This window comes from Bos grunniens, chromosome 21 (genome assembly GCF_055505025.1).
Source record: "Bos grunniens cultivar Pamir isolate PY7600 chromosome 21, Bosgru_T2T1.0, whole genome shotgun sequence".
Classification (NCBI taxonomy): Eukaryota; Metazoa; Chordata; class Mammalia; order Artiodactyla; family Bovidae; genus Bos; species Bos grunniens.
This window is the reverse complement of record NC_141185.1, coordinates 1,583,859-1,595,779: the sequence shown is the minus strand read 5'-3', so window position 1 is coordinate 1,595,779 and position 11,921 is coordinate 1,583,859.

The following is an 11,921-nucleotide window of genomic DNA, read 5'->3' as shown; positions in this document are numbered from 1 at the left end:
AGGCACGCTCACCCTGCCTGCTGGGGAGCCTGGAAACAAGCATTTAATCTGGGTGAGATTCAACACCCGGGTAAAGCAGCCCTGCGCCCCCCTCCCCCACCCCGCAGCCAGGGCCCGGCCTGCCCCTCCCCAGCCGCTCCGCTCCACCCTGGGGCTCCTGGCAGGTAAAGTCGGATGGGACCCCTCAGCACTCACGTTCGGTGCCTGCAAGGAGCTCCATCCGCTGCAGAGACAGAGGAACAAAGCTGTGGGTGGGCAGGCTCTGGAAGCCCCAGAGGGGTCGGTCATTGTCTGCTGTTTCCTGGCAACTGGGGGTGGGGGGAGGGTCCTTATGCCCACAGAGAGGAGAGTCTGAGCGAGAGCTGGGCTGCCCTGGGCGCTGGGCTCCAGAACCCGGGGCTCAGCTGGGAGACTATGGGAGCCCGATGGAGGCAGCCTGTGACATGGGGGGAGGCCCTGGGGGCCCAGACACCTCGGGGGCACGGGGAGAGGGCAGAGTCTGCGGGTGTCCTGGGGGCTTGGCCAACCCCTGGGACCCACATCCCCTCCCGGGCTTTCTGCTTCCAACAAGCACGTAGCTGTTGGGCCACAGGAGAAGAGTTCGGACGTGTGGGGCTGAGACCCTGGGGCCCTGGGATGCCACGCTGGGGGATCAGGTGCGACCCTGCAGGAAACAGGGAGCCCCTGGAGCTTCAACAGCGTGAACCGATCAACAAGCTTTCAGATTCACCAGGCAGCCACAGGCTGAGGGCCACCCCCCACCAGCCGTTCACCTGCTGTGACCCCAGCTGCATTGTCCTACCTACCCGGGAGGCTTGTGGGTTAACACACGGCAAGGGCCACAAGGTGGGCCCGAGCTTCAGCAGAGACCGCCGCAGCAATCGAAGAGAGGCTCTCGGGCCCTGGAGGAGGCACAGCCCGCGCCCCCAGGTGGGGAGGGAGGTGGACTTCCAGGTTTATTGGGGTTCTGGGTGCAGTGTTTGGGTTCCCAGGCTGGGTTGGTCAATTCACACTGGAAGAATGAGGTTTTGGTGAGTCCCACGGGGTCTGATCCAAGTGGCTGTAAGACACGAAGGGCAATTGTGAGCCATGCCTGCAGCGCATGCTTCCTGGGACTGCAGCTGCTCCCAGGGCGGGTGCTTGCAGTGGGTCTCAGGATCAGTCCAACATCCCCAGGCCGCTTGATGAGCAGAACGGATTTGAGGCAGCAACTGAGCTAAAGTCCAGACCCCCGCGCCCTCCAGTCAGTGGGCGAGCTAGGGCAAGCAGGCAAGAGAAGGCAGGAGCCGTGTGCCATCTCTGAAGGCAGCAGTCACAGCAGCGGTGTGGGCAGCGATTCCACCCCTGCCTCCAGTCACCCAGACTCCCCCGTTCCTGCTCATTTCCCGAGCCTGGTTATGCAGACCCCCGGCGACTCTGTGAGCCACCTGATGTCCGGCCAACAGGCTCCTTTTCTGCCTAAGAGACTGGGAGGCGGGTGCTGTCGCAGCCAAGATGCCTGAATGACTCAGACGTGGTACCTGGAAGGCGGGTCACACGTCTCCATGGAAACGGTGTGGGCGGGACTGGGTGGCCTGCCCATCGGGGCTCAAGCCAGCGAAAACCTCCCCATCGTTTAGGAGGGGATGTTTCCGCCCAGCTTTCATGGCGTTGGCTTTGAATATCCAAGGACCCCAGGCTGGGCTGGAGGGAAGCAGGCAGGGAGAGCTGCCCGGCTTAGCCGGCAGGATGACTCCAGTTGCCAGGTGACTGCAGTCAGAACTGGGGCTTCGAAAAGAGAGAACACTCAAATCCCTAAATTACTGGTTTGACATGTGGCCTGAACCCCAGCACTTGCTGGTACCTTGTGGGAAGCCGTCTGCTCCAGAAGACACAGGGACCGTGGCCAGAACCCCCTCAGGGCTCCTTCAGGTCTCAGCATTGGCTTGGGACCTGGAGCTCAGAGGGCCTCTGATGAGGGTGAAGACAGACATCCAGGGGGAGACTCTGAGGGGGCCTTGAATGTCGCTGCAGTCCCCAAATCAGAGAGGGTGTTCAGGGCATCTGGGGTAAATGGAGCTTCAACCTCTGACCCCTCGGGTGAGTCCACAGGCTCCTCCCCACTGGCCCCCGGCATCTTTCTGGGGTTCCTGAGGGCATAGCGGGAAAAGCATCTGTCCTTTTCCCACTCCAGCAGCCGCCCTGAGCTCAGGAGCCCAGTGGGGACCCAGGGCTCTGCCTGCTGCCAAACCCCAAAGACCCGCACGCTCCCGGAGGGACTGGAGAGACGGCGTCACCCCCGAGGCTTGGAAAAGCGCTTCCTGGCCAAGCATGGCGGGTGTGGCCTGGACCGTGTAAACCTCACCTCGCTGAGCCCTCGGCAGCCACTGGTCCAGACCCGGGTCCTGACAAGCCCCTGGTGCCTGGCGGGCAGGCTCCCAGCCCCACAGAGCCGGGGCGTCGGTGCGTCCACACCACCCCGTCTCCGTGCCGCCATCTGGCCCACGGAAGCCGTGGCGGCTTCACCGTAACCCAGACGAGGGGCGCAGGTCGTGGGCGCCTTGCCTGCGGAGGCGGGGACATGCGGACCCGACGACCTAGGACTGGCGGGGCGCCCCTTTTTGTCCTGGATGCTAAAGAGGAGGCACGGGGCTCGAGCACCTCTGTGGGGGTGAGGGACAGGCTCCCAAGTGGAGTTCCCCCAGCTCCGAGCAGGGTTGAAGTAAGAGCAAACTGTACCCGTCCCTAAGGACCAGGGGGCTGCCCGTGCCTACAGGGGGCAGGGAGGAATTCCCTGCATGTTGCCTATAGGAGCCCCGGTGTGTGTGCGGGAGGTGGGGACAGGGTGGGTAGAATCCATCGGAGGACCCTGGGCAGTAAGCGGGTAACCGTGTTCACTTTGACAAACAGCTCCTGGCTTGGGCCAGGTGGGCGGCAGACACCGGAGTGGGACCCCAGGCCGCCCAGCGTGAGTGGACGTGGTCGGACCGCCGTGCCACAGGCTGGGCGGAGCCCACGCTGTCCCATCGCCAGGTGGGCGTGGTGTGTCTCCTCGGGGTCAGCACGGCACCTGTGGCTTCACCCCCTGGCTCCCGAGCTGGCTGGGGCAGGGGCCACCAGTGGGCAGAGGCTCCGACACCCCCAGGGCCCTGACTACCCAGGGGAGGGGGCGCCGCCAGCTGCCTGGGGCAGGCTGGTTACCCGGGGTTTTTCCCATCGTGGGGGGACAGTCGTTCTGTCTCCAGCCCCTCCGCCATCGTGGACTTTCCAAACGTCGTGTTGCCCATCAGGGTCTCTGCAGTGGCTGAGTTCAGTGCCGACTTGCCTGGCCTGGGGAGGCGGGCACGCCTGGTCAGACATTCCTCCGGGTGTGGGAGGCGGTTGTCAGTTGGCTGAGCCCATGAATCCGATGGCGGCTGAGGTGCAGGCAGCCTTGTCCTGGAGGCCTGCGTGGGGCCCAAGCAGAGGGGGCGGTTCCCCCACCGCCACCTCACTGCAGGGCTGTGGCCTCCTGCCCGCAGGCCTCCTGTTCTCTGGCCTTCAGACCTTGAAAGTGGAATTGAAAGTCACTCAGTTGTGTCTGACTCTTTGTGACCCCATGGACTGTATAGTCCATGGAATTCTCCAGGCCAGAACACTGGAGTGGGCAACCGTTCCCTTCTCCAGGGGATCTTCCCAACTCAGGGATTGAACCCAGGTCTCCGGCATTGCAGGTGGATTCTTTGGCAGCTGAGCCACCAGGGAGGCCCAGACTGGGGTTTAAGGCCAGGTCTGCAGCTCTCAGAGCTCAGGACTTCTACCCTACTCCCCGGCTCCTGGTCCCCAGCCTGCAGACAGCCAAGGCAGGGGCCTCTCCGCCTGCACACCACAGGAGCCCACCCCTCACAGTGAACGTCTTCCTAGAAACTCACCCCCGGTGGGCCGTTCCCCTGAAGAACCCTGACCAACCACGTCCCACACACACCGCTCCTGACCCGCACTCACTCCGAAAGGAAAGCTGGTGTCTTATCCTGAATGCATCCCACCACAGGCCCCAGTCAGAGACGAAGTTGTGGAGATGCCGAAAGGGTCCCAGCGTTCCTCACCCCCCACGTGGCAGTCCCACCCCACACTCACAGGCGTGGGCACTGAGGGCCCCAGCCCCGCCCCTCAGCACCGGCCTCCCCCCAGCAGGGCTGGCTCCCCGAGTCCTGCTCCCTGGCGGGGACCCAGGCCGGTTGCATTTCCCCAAGAGCCCTGAGGGGTCCACCCCAGGCTCAGACCCCCTGCCCATCTGTCTCTGGTCAGCCCCTCCCACGCCTCGTGTATCCTCCTGGACTTGGGGGCCCTAAGAGGCTCCGAGGCACCAGGTGACACTGTCAGATGCCCTCTTAAAGTGCACGGTGATCACTTCCAGAGGGTTGCATAGTCCCCGAGGAGTCGGCTCGTCATGCCCCGCCGTCCAGGAAGGCCGTATTTCACCACCAAGGACATGACCCTGGGTATTTACAGACGGTAATGAGACTGTCCACTGCGTGGCGTCACCATAAATAAGCAGCAAAAACTGCTGAGTTTCATGCAATTCCCCCGATTGCCTGGAAGGCGTCATTATTTTAATAAAAAAACTAATCAGCAAGACTCGCCAGCACCTCAGGCTCGGCGTTAATTACACAGAGGCTGGCGGAAGGGGGCCGACTGTCTTGGGGCAGGGTGGGGTGGGGGGTTCTTTACGTCAAAAGGAGTGAGTTAAAAGCAAGAGCAGGACTTCCGTCACCGTTCAGCTAGAGATGATATGCAGTGTATTCTTCTGATCCAAGGGGCAGATGCTAAAGCTCACCTTCCCTTCATCCGCCCGGCCTTCTGCAGTCACGACCTGCAGCCCCTCTCCCATCTAAGGCAGCAAGGCTCCCTGAGCCTCACAAATGTTCCTCAGCTCCCCTTGTAGCTGGAGAGGGCCGTGTAGCATAGTTTTCACCAATGTAATGTAAGTAGGAACTCTGAGTGGGCTTCTCAGAAAGCAATAATACAAAAGGGAGAACATGCAGTCACCAGGTTCTTTCCTTTTTCACTCTCTTTTGTCGTCTGTCCTGTCCCCTCTTCCCGCCTGGAAGCCAGATGTGATGCTGGAGGTGGAGCAGCCATCTTGTGACCATGAGGCTATTAGCAGGACAAAATCTACGTTAAACGTGGCTGAACAGAAAGAGCTAAGTCCCTGCCAGCACCATGATGCGTGCGTGCTAAGTCGCTTCAGTCACATCCTGTTCTTTGCTACCCTGTGGACTGTAGCCCTCCAGGCTCTTCTGTCCATGGGATTCCCCAGGCAAGCATACTGGAGTGGCTTGCCATTTCCTTCTCCAGGGGATCTTCCTGACCCACGGATAGAACGTCTCATGTCTCCTGCATCGGCAGGCAGGTTCTTCACCTCTAGCATCATCTGGGAAGCACTGTGGAGACCCCAAATCAGACTCTGGAATCTGTCTGCTTTAGGGGCTGGTCAAGCCTCAGTCACCCATCCTGCTTTGCAGGTGTCAAGGCCTAGGGTCCTCAGCCTCTCACCTGGGAGGCTGCCTCCCAAGGCCATGGAGGATTATAGGGGCTGGCATCAGGAGAGCAGGGGGCTTCACTCCAGGCTACAGCTGGTCTCTCCTAGTCAGGGTCAGGGTCAAAATTACAGCCATCCATTCATAGTGAGAATGAAAATCCATCCCACTGTCCCTTCCTCCTCAGGAGAACTCATCACACCCTTGCCTTTCCCAATCAGTAGGGAGTCCAGCAGGGGCTCCCACGGGTTCCCATTCAGGGGTCAGGAAGGTCCGCCCATCTGATGGGAAACACCTCTCAGCCCAGGCAGAATCCCCCAGACAAGTCTGCAGGTGGGTGACTCGGAGCCACAGGCTGGCACACGGCTCTGCTTCCCTCCAAAGCACACAAGGCCGAGCCCCTTTCCCAGTTACACCAGGGTCTCTGCCCGAAGCAGGCTCTTTGAAGCCACACGGGGGCCACTCCATGGGGACAGCACTGAATGGCCGTCAAGGGTCCTCAGGCCCGCAGAGCCCCGAGGTCATCCAGGCTGGCCCCAGCCCAGAGGAGGGCGCACGGCGCCTCCCTGCGAGGTCAGTGCCCTCGGCCTGTGCTGGCGGGTGTCACTAGGCCTGTCGCTGCCCAGCGGGTCAGGGTGGGGAGAGGGGCCCTTGAGTCACTGGGCCAGGCACGAGGGCAGACCCCCCCTCCCCTCCAATTAGCAGGTCCGGCAGTGACAAGCAGGGCCCTGCCGGAGCCAAGTGGAGCCTTCAGGGGGTCGGCTGATGGAACTTCAGTGAGAAATCTACTTTGTAATAAAACCACTCATAAAGTGAAATGTCGGTTAAAGTCTCTGTGTCTGCGGGGCAGCAGTTTTTATGGCGTCGCGTGTCTTGGAGAAGCGGGGACCTCTCCGCTTGCTACCCGGGTGGGCTCAGCAGAGTGGGTGGGGCCCCAGGGGCTTCGTGGAGACAGTGGGTCCCACGAAGCTGTAGTTTAGACGGACCCCAGATGGGAGCCATGAGGACCACCCACAGTGGGGGCACCAGCAGGATGGGGCCAAGAGCAGGCTGGGACAGGAGGCCGGGGGTGCAGAGGGGCAGAGGGGGCTCCCCCCAACACCCCCCACTCAGCCCAGGCCAGACCCAGGCTGCTCCGTCCGAAGTCGTGCAGAGAGGCAAACGCCGGCATCCGCTTTCCAGAGGCCTCCACGAAGCCACTGGCTGTGGGGTCAGGTGGCCATGTTAGCGGAGAAGCGGGCCTGTGGCCATCTCCTGAGTCGGGAGCTGGATTCGAAGAGGGGCCCAAGGTGCCAGGCGTGCGAAGCGCCCCGGCCCTGCGAGAGGAGGTCCTGGCCCGATCACACAGGGTCTCCTGTGCAGCTGTGTCGACGGTGCCCGAGGCCACCGCCCTGTGGGGCCAGGGCTCTGGTGTGGCTGCCTGTTTGTCACAGCTTGGCAGCCGGGTTCCCAGTGAGTGAACCGGGTGAAACTCCACGCCTGTACTGCCGAGCCTGGCAAGTCACACAAGGCCACGTCCCCCTGCCTGTTCACCTGGGGCCACCCAGGAAGGTCAGCCCCGGTCCAGGGAGTGGGACGGGCTTGCCGCTCGACGGGGCGGGGCGGGGTGGGCATGAGCGCCTGGATAGGACTCAGGGAGACAGAGAGGTGCCCCTAGCCGCCAGGGACCCCCAGTTATTAGAGTCCCTGTGGTCGCCGCCCTTGGGTCGCCCTGGACGAAGTCTCAGGCTTCCAGTGACTAGGAGAGAGAGGAGCTGCCACTTACTTCTAAGACTAGGTGATGCCAAGTCTGGCATCTGGCATTGGGCCTCCTGCCCTCTGCCTCCTGCAGGTCCCCTGCAGGGGCCAGCAGCCCCGACGCAGGGCTGGACCTTCTGGGGGACTCCCAACCCAGCCCACCCCGAAGGCCAAGGCCCCTCAGCCCTGGGACCTGGTTCCCTCACTGCTGTGACTGTGAGTGGCAGCGAGGTGACACAGCTCCGAGCCTGTCACCCCGGCCCCCAGGCCTCTCCAGTCCCTAAACAACAGTCCTGGCAGGACTCCCGCTGAGAAGCCTCCGCCCCAGGGCAGGTGGTGTCAGTTGGGTGTGTCCCTGCTGCGGGACAAGATGTGACTGTGGGTGGCGCCTCCCGGGGAGGGGACGCAGAAAGGTGGCCACTGCCTTTCAAGAGGAGGGAGGGCACGACCTGGAGCCACGAGTGGTGGGCGGTGGCAGGGCAGGGTCCCGCCGCAGCTCTGCATCTGCTCGCCCCGCCCCCAGCCCCTGGCTTGCACGGCACCCCTCAGTCCAGGTCAGCACGCCTGGGGGGCCAGACTCAGCTTCTGTCTAAAATGGGGACGGGGGGCGTAGCAGGCAGAAGCCTCAGGCCTGACCCACGCCCCACGCACCACCCCGAGAGCTGGGTTCCCTGCCCCCAGCTCTTTCCTCAAAGGGGAAAAGTCTCTGCAAGGAGGTGGCCCAGCACAGGCACCTGTGGGCAGGTGAGCCGGGGGCTGACACGTCCCGGGACCCTGGCCCGCCGCAGCCCACCTGAGTCTCTGGGGCCGGGGTTCCCACAGTGGACAGAGAACCAGACCCTCTCGGGCTGCCGTGTGCCACCCGGCCCGTCTCCCTCTCAGGACGCTTTCCTGCCCGGCTCATCCATCCCAGGGCTCCCAGACCTCACTCCGATTCCCCAGGCAGCCAGAGCACAGGGTATTTTTAACAAGAATTAGGTCCAAGCGGATACAGGGGATTAATGGCCGCAAGATGATTTTATAGTCCTCCGTACACAGCGGCTTGCGGAGACAATCAGAGCAGAGTCATTTCAGGCAGATAAAATGGGGCATTTATTTTTAATGGAGAGAGAATTTCAGGACTCGCCGAGCCGTGGAGCAGACGCTGAGGCCTCGCTGTGGGAAGAAGAGGAGGAAAAGGCGTGCCGGCCTCGGCCCAGCAACCCCCTCAGGGTGGGGAGAGACCCCAGGCTTGAGAGACCCAGGGCTTGCCAGGGCTGGGGCAGTGAGGGGGTGGGGTGGGGACGGGGGAGGGGCGTCACCAGGTGAGGACTCCCCCGAGCCGCAATTTCCCACCTGAACAGGTGTGTGGATGAGTTCTTGGGAACCGCAGATGCGCCCAAGGCCCAGGGACCGACATCACCAAGTGTGGCCCCCGTGGCCTCTGCCCCTTTGCATGGGGGCAACGTTAACTGAGCACCTACTTTGTCCCCTGAAATCACAGCTGTGCCTTCAGTTCAACCCAAGCCCCACTGGCAGCACGGTCCTGGGCCGGCCTCGGCCAGGTGGGTCTGGCCCACGCTCGGGCCTGGGGGTGGGGGGCCCGCCCTCGCACCCCCACCCTCACACCCCCACCCCTACCTCCAGGACCATCAGGCTGCTTCAAACCAGCTCAGAGCTGGGAAAATGCACCAGCAGGGGAGCGGGAACCCAGGGCTGCAGTAGCTGAGAGCCTGGGGCAGCTGAGAGCCCTGGGCAGCTGCAGGGTGGGAGAGGGCCTGCGGGGAGGATGGGGCATGGCTCTGGAGACGTCCGGGACCCTGGGGGACGGGAGGGTGAGGCGACACCCCATGCGCACCAGGTCCACGCTGAGCTCTGGCCCCAGAGCTCCAGGGAGCCGCCCACCCTGCCCAAGCTGCAGCCCAATGCAAGGAGATGAGGAGACGGCGGACACACTGGCCTTCCTGGCCCCAAGGCCTCCACCCAACGACCCTCTCTACCCACCGCCTGGCTGTCCACACAGCTCTGCTGAGCGAGGACCTCCTGTCCACCCAGTGGGGGCAAGAACGCATGGGCCGAGCCTGACCCCAACCCCGCAGCTGCTGCCTGAGGGGACCGTGACCCGACTCCACGGGGCTCAGCGCCAGCAGGGTGGCCCCACGGATCCCCCGGAACTCACAGGGGTCCCAAGACCCAGGGCCGGAAACGGGGGGCTCCTCCTGTGGGGACCCGAGGGACCCCTAAGTCACGGCTCACCGTGAGGCGTCTAGTCCTTAAATCACAGGTGGTCAGCCAACCTCAGAGTTCAGCCAAGGACAGTGCCAGGGACGGTCCCACGTCTCCAGGCCTCCCAGACAGGCTTGCCTGCCATCAGCCCCAGAGGGTGCTGTTAGGACCACCTCTGAGGACATGGGTGCCACTCAGCCTCCAAACCAGCAAGGTCACATCACCCTCCTCACCTGGGAACAGGGGCCTCTGGGTCCTGTGCACCGGATCCCAGCGGCCACAGGGGCTCTGTGAACAAACACGCTGATCAACTGGTCGATTTTGATCAATCGACAAACACACAACACACCTCGGAGCCCGTGCCGAGCCAGAACCAAGAGACGGCTGTGAAGTTCCCACTTTCTAAATCACACAAATTAATTTAGAAATCAGAACGGCTCCCGTAGCTAGTCTGCAGATTTCAAAACAGCTTAACAAATTACCAAACCCCCTTTAAGAAGACAAATTATTCCGGCTTCTCCGTGCCTGCCTGGTTAATTATGCATGCGCTTTTGTTAGGCCTTGTTAAATATTCACAAGCTGCGGGTGTGCACTTGTGACCCGAAGCCGCACTCCGCGCCGCACCCCTGCAGTTGCGCCCCCGCCATCCAGGCCGCTGGGCACCTCGGGCCTCAGGACCACCCTGCAAGTTCCTGCCTCAGCACCCAGCAGGCGCCCCACCAGACTGGCCGTGGGCCCGTCACGTCCAGCCTCTCCCTCAGGGTCCCCGCGTGTCCCCATGACACATTGGGCACTCCTGCCTGGGCAGAGGGGCAGACTCCTCCCAGCAGCCCTCGTTTGGATCTGGGAGGGTGTTGTGCAAACCAAGAGAAGCATCTCCCCTTCCTTCCCCAGACTCGGAAGCCGGGGGGGTTGGTGTGCGCGTGACAGAGAGCGCAGGCCACCCCCGAGGCCCACCTCGGCCGCCCCTTTCCCTCCTGACCGCCCAGTGCCCACTGATTCCTTCCTTTTGCATGCTGACCACGCACCCACCTCACCAGACCCCGTTCAGGGCTCACATCGCTCAGCCCCTGAGCCCAGGCGTCCACCCCAGAGGGGACACTCGGCCCGTGCGGTGCCAGGCTAGCATGGCTGGTGTCCGTGAAGCAGATGACTCCAAGCGACCGGGCACAGGGAGGCCCGGCCAGCCGGGGCCCTGGCAGCCAGGCAGCTCAGAAGGATGGCCCTTCTCTGCTGGGGTGGGGCCTCGGGTCCAGCGCCCCCTTCCTGAGAATCTCAGAATCATGGAACCTCAGAGCCAGAGCAGCTCTCAGCTGCCACCAGACCAGCCCGCCCTTGATGGAAGGGGAGACGGGGAGCCCCAAGGACCCACCAGGTGCCAGGGCACAGGGCCACCTGCTGCAGCCCCAGGCAGCCCCCAGCCCAGCCCCACTAGCACCCGCTCTGCCTCCCCCGTCCTGCCACAGGGGCTCCCCTGGTTTCGGCAGGGCTGGAGGTCAACTGAAGGTCTGTCACAGACGTTCCGCCCGGTTTAGTCCACACTGGAAGGACCGAAGCACAGGGCAGCTGCTGTGAACCGCTGGGCCCTACACGTCCCCGCTGGACTGGGGAGACGCGCCAGAGGGCCCGGCGTGTACGTGCCCGCACACCTGTGTGCACACACCCCCTACACCTGCAGAAACGCCATGTACACAAGCACACTCACGACACGCATGTGCACAGGGCCACACACACTCACGACACGCATGTGCACAGGGCCACACACACTCACGACACGCATGTGCACAGGGCCACACACACTCACGACACGCATGTGCACAGGGCCACACACACTCACGACACGCATGTGCACAGGGCCACACACACTCACGACACGCATGTGCACAGGGCCACACACACTCACGACACGCATGTGCACAGGGCCACACACACTCACGACACGCATGTGCACAGGGCCACACACACTCACGACACGCATGTGCACAGGGCCACACACACTCACGACACGCATGTGCACAGGGCCACACAGAAGCCCTGGAAGCTGCTGGCAGGGACGCCTCCTGGGGTGGGGGCGGGAACCTGACTGGTGGGGTCCACCCCTCAGGGAGGAGCCCAGGGCCTCACACTGGACTCACAGCCCTCCCCTCCCCTCAGCTATCTGTCCTTGCCCCGTGTCCTCGGCCGCGCTCGGAGGCAGGCCGAGAAAACCTCACCCGAGCCTCCCTCCCCATCCTACCGCCCCGGCCCTTCAGCCTGCGGGGAACCGTGGAGTCGCACCCTGCTCCCAACCCCTCCTGGGGCCTCCACAGCCCACCCTACGCAGGCCACATGCCTCCGAGGCCCCCCAGCCCCTCCCAGAGCAGCCTGCGGTCAGACAGGGCGCCCTGGGCTCTCCCCGCGAGGGTGTTCCTGGAGGAGGCGCTGGGCCACGTGGGGGCTCCAGGAGGACGCGGAGAAGTCACCCCTCCAAGCGGAGCCGCC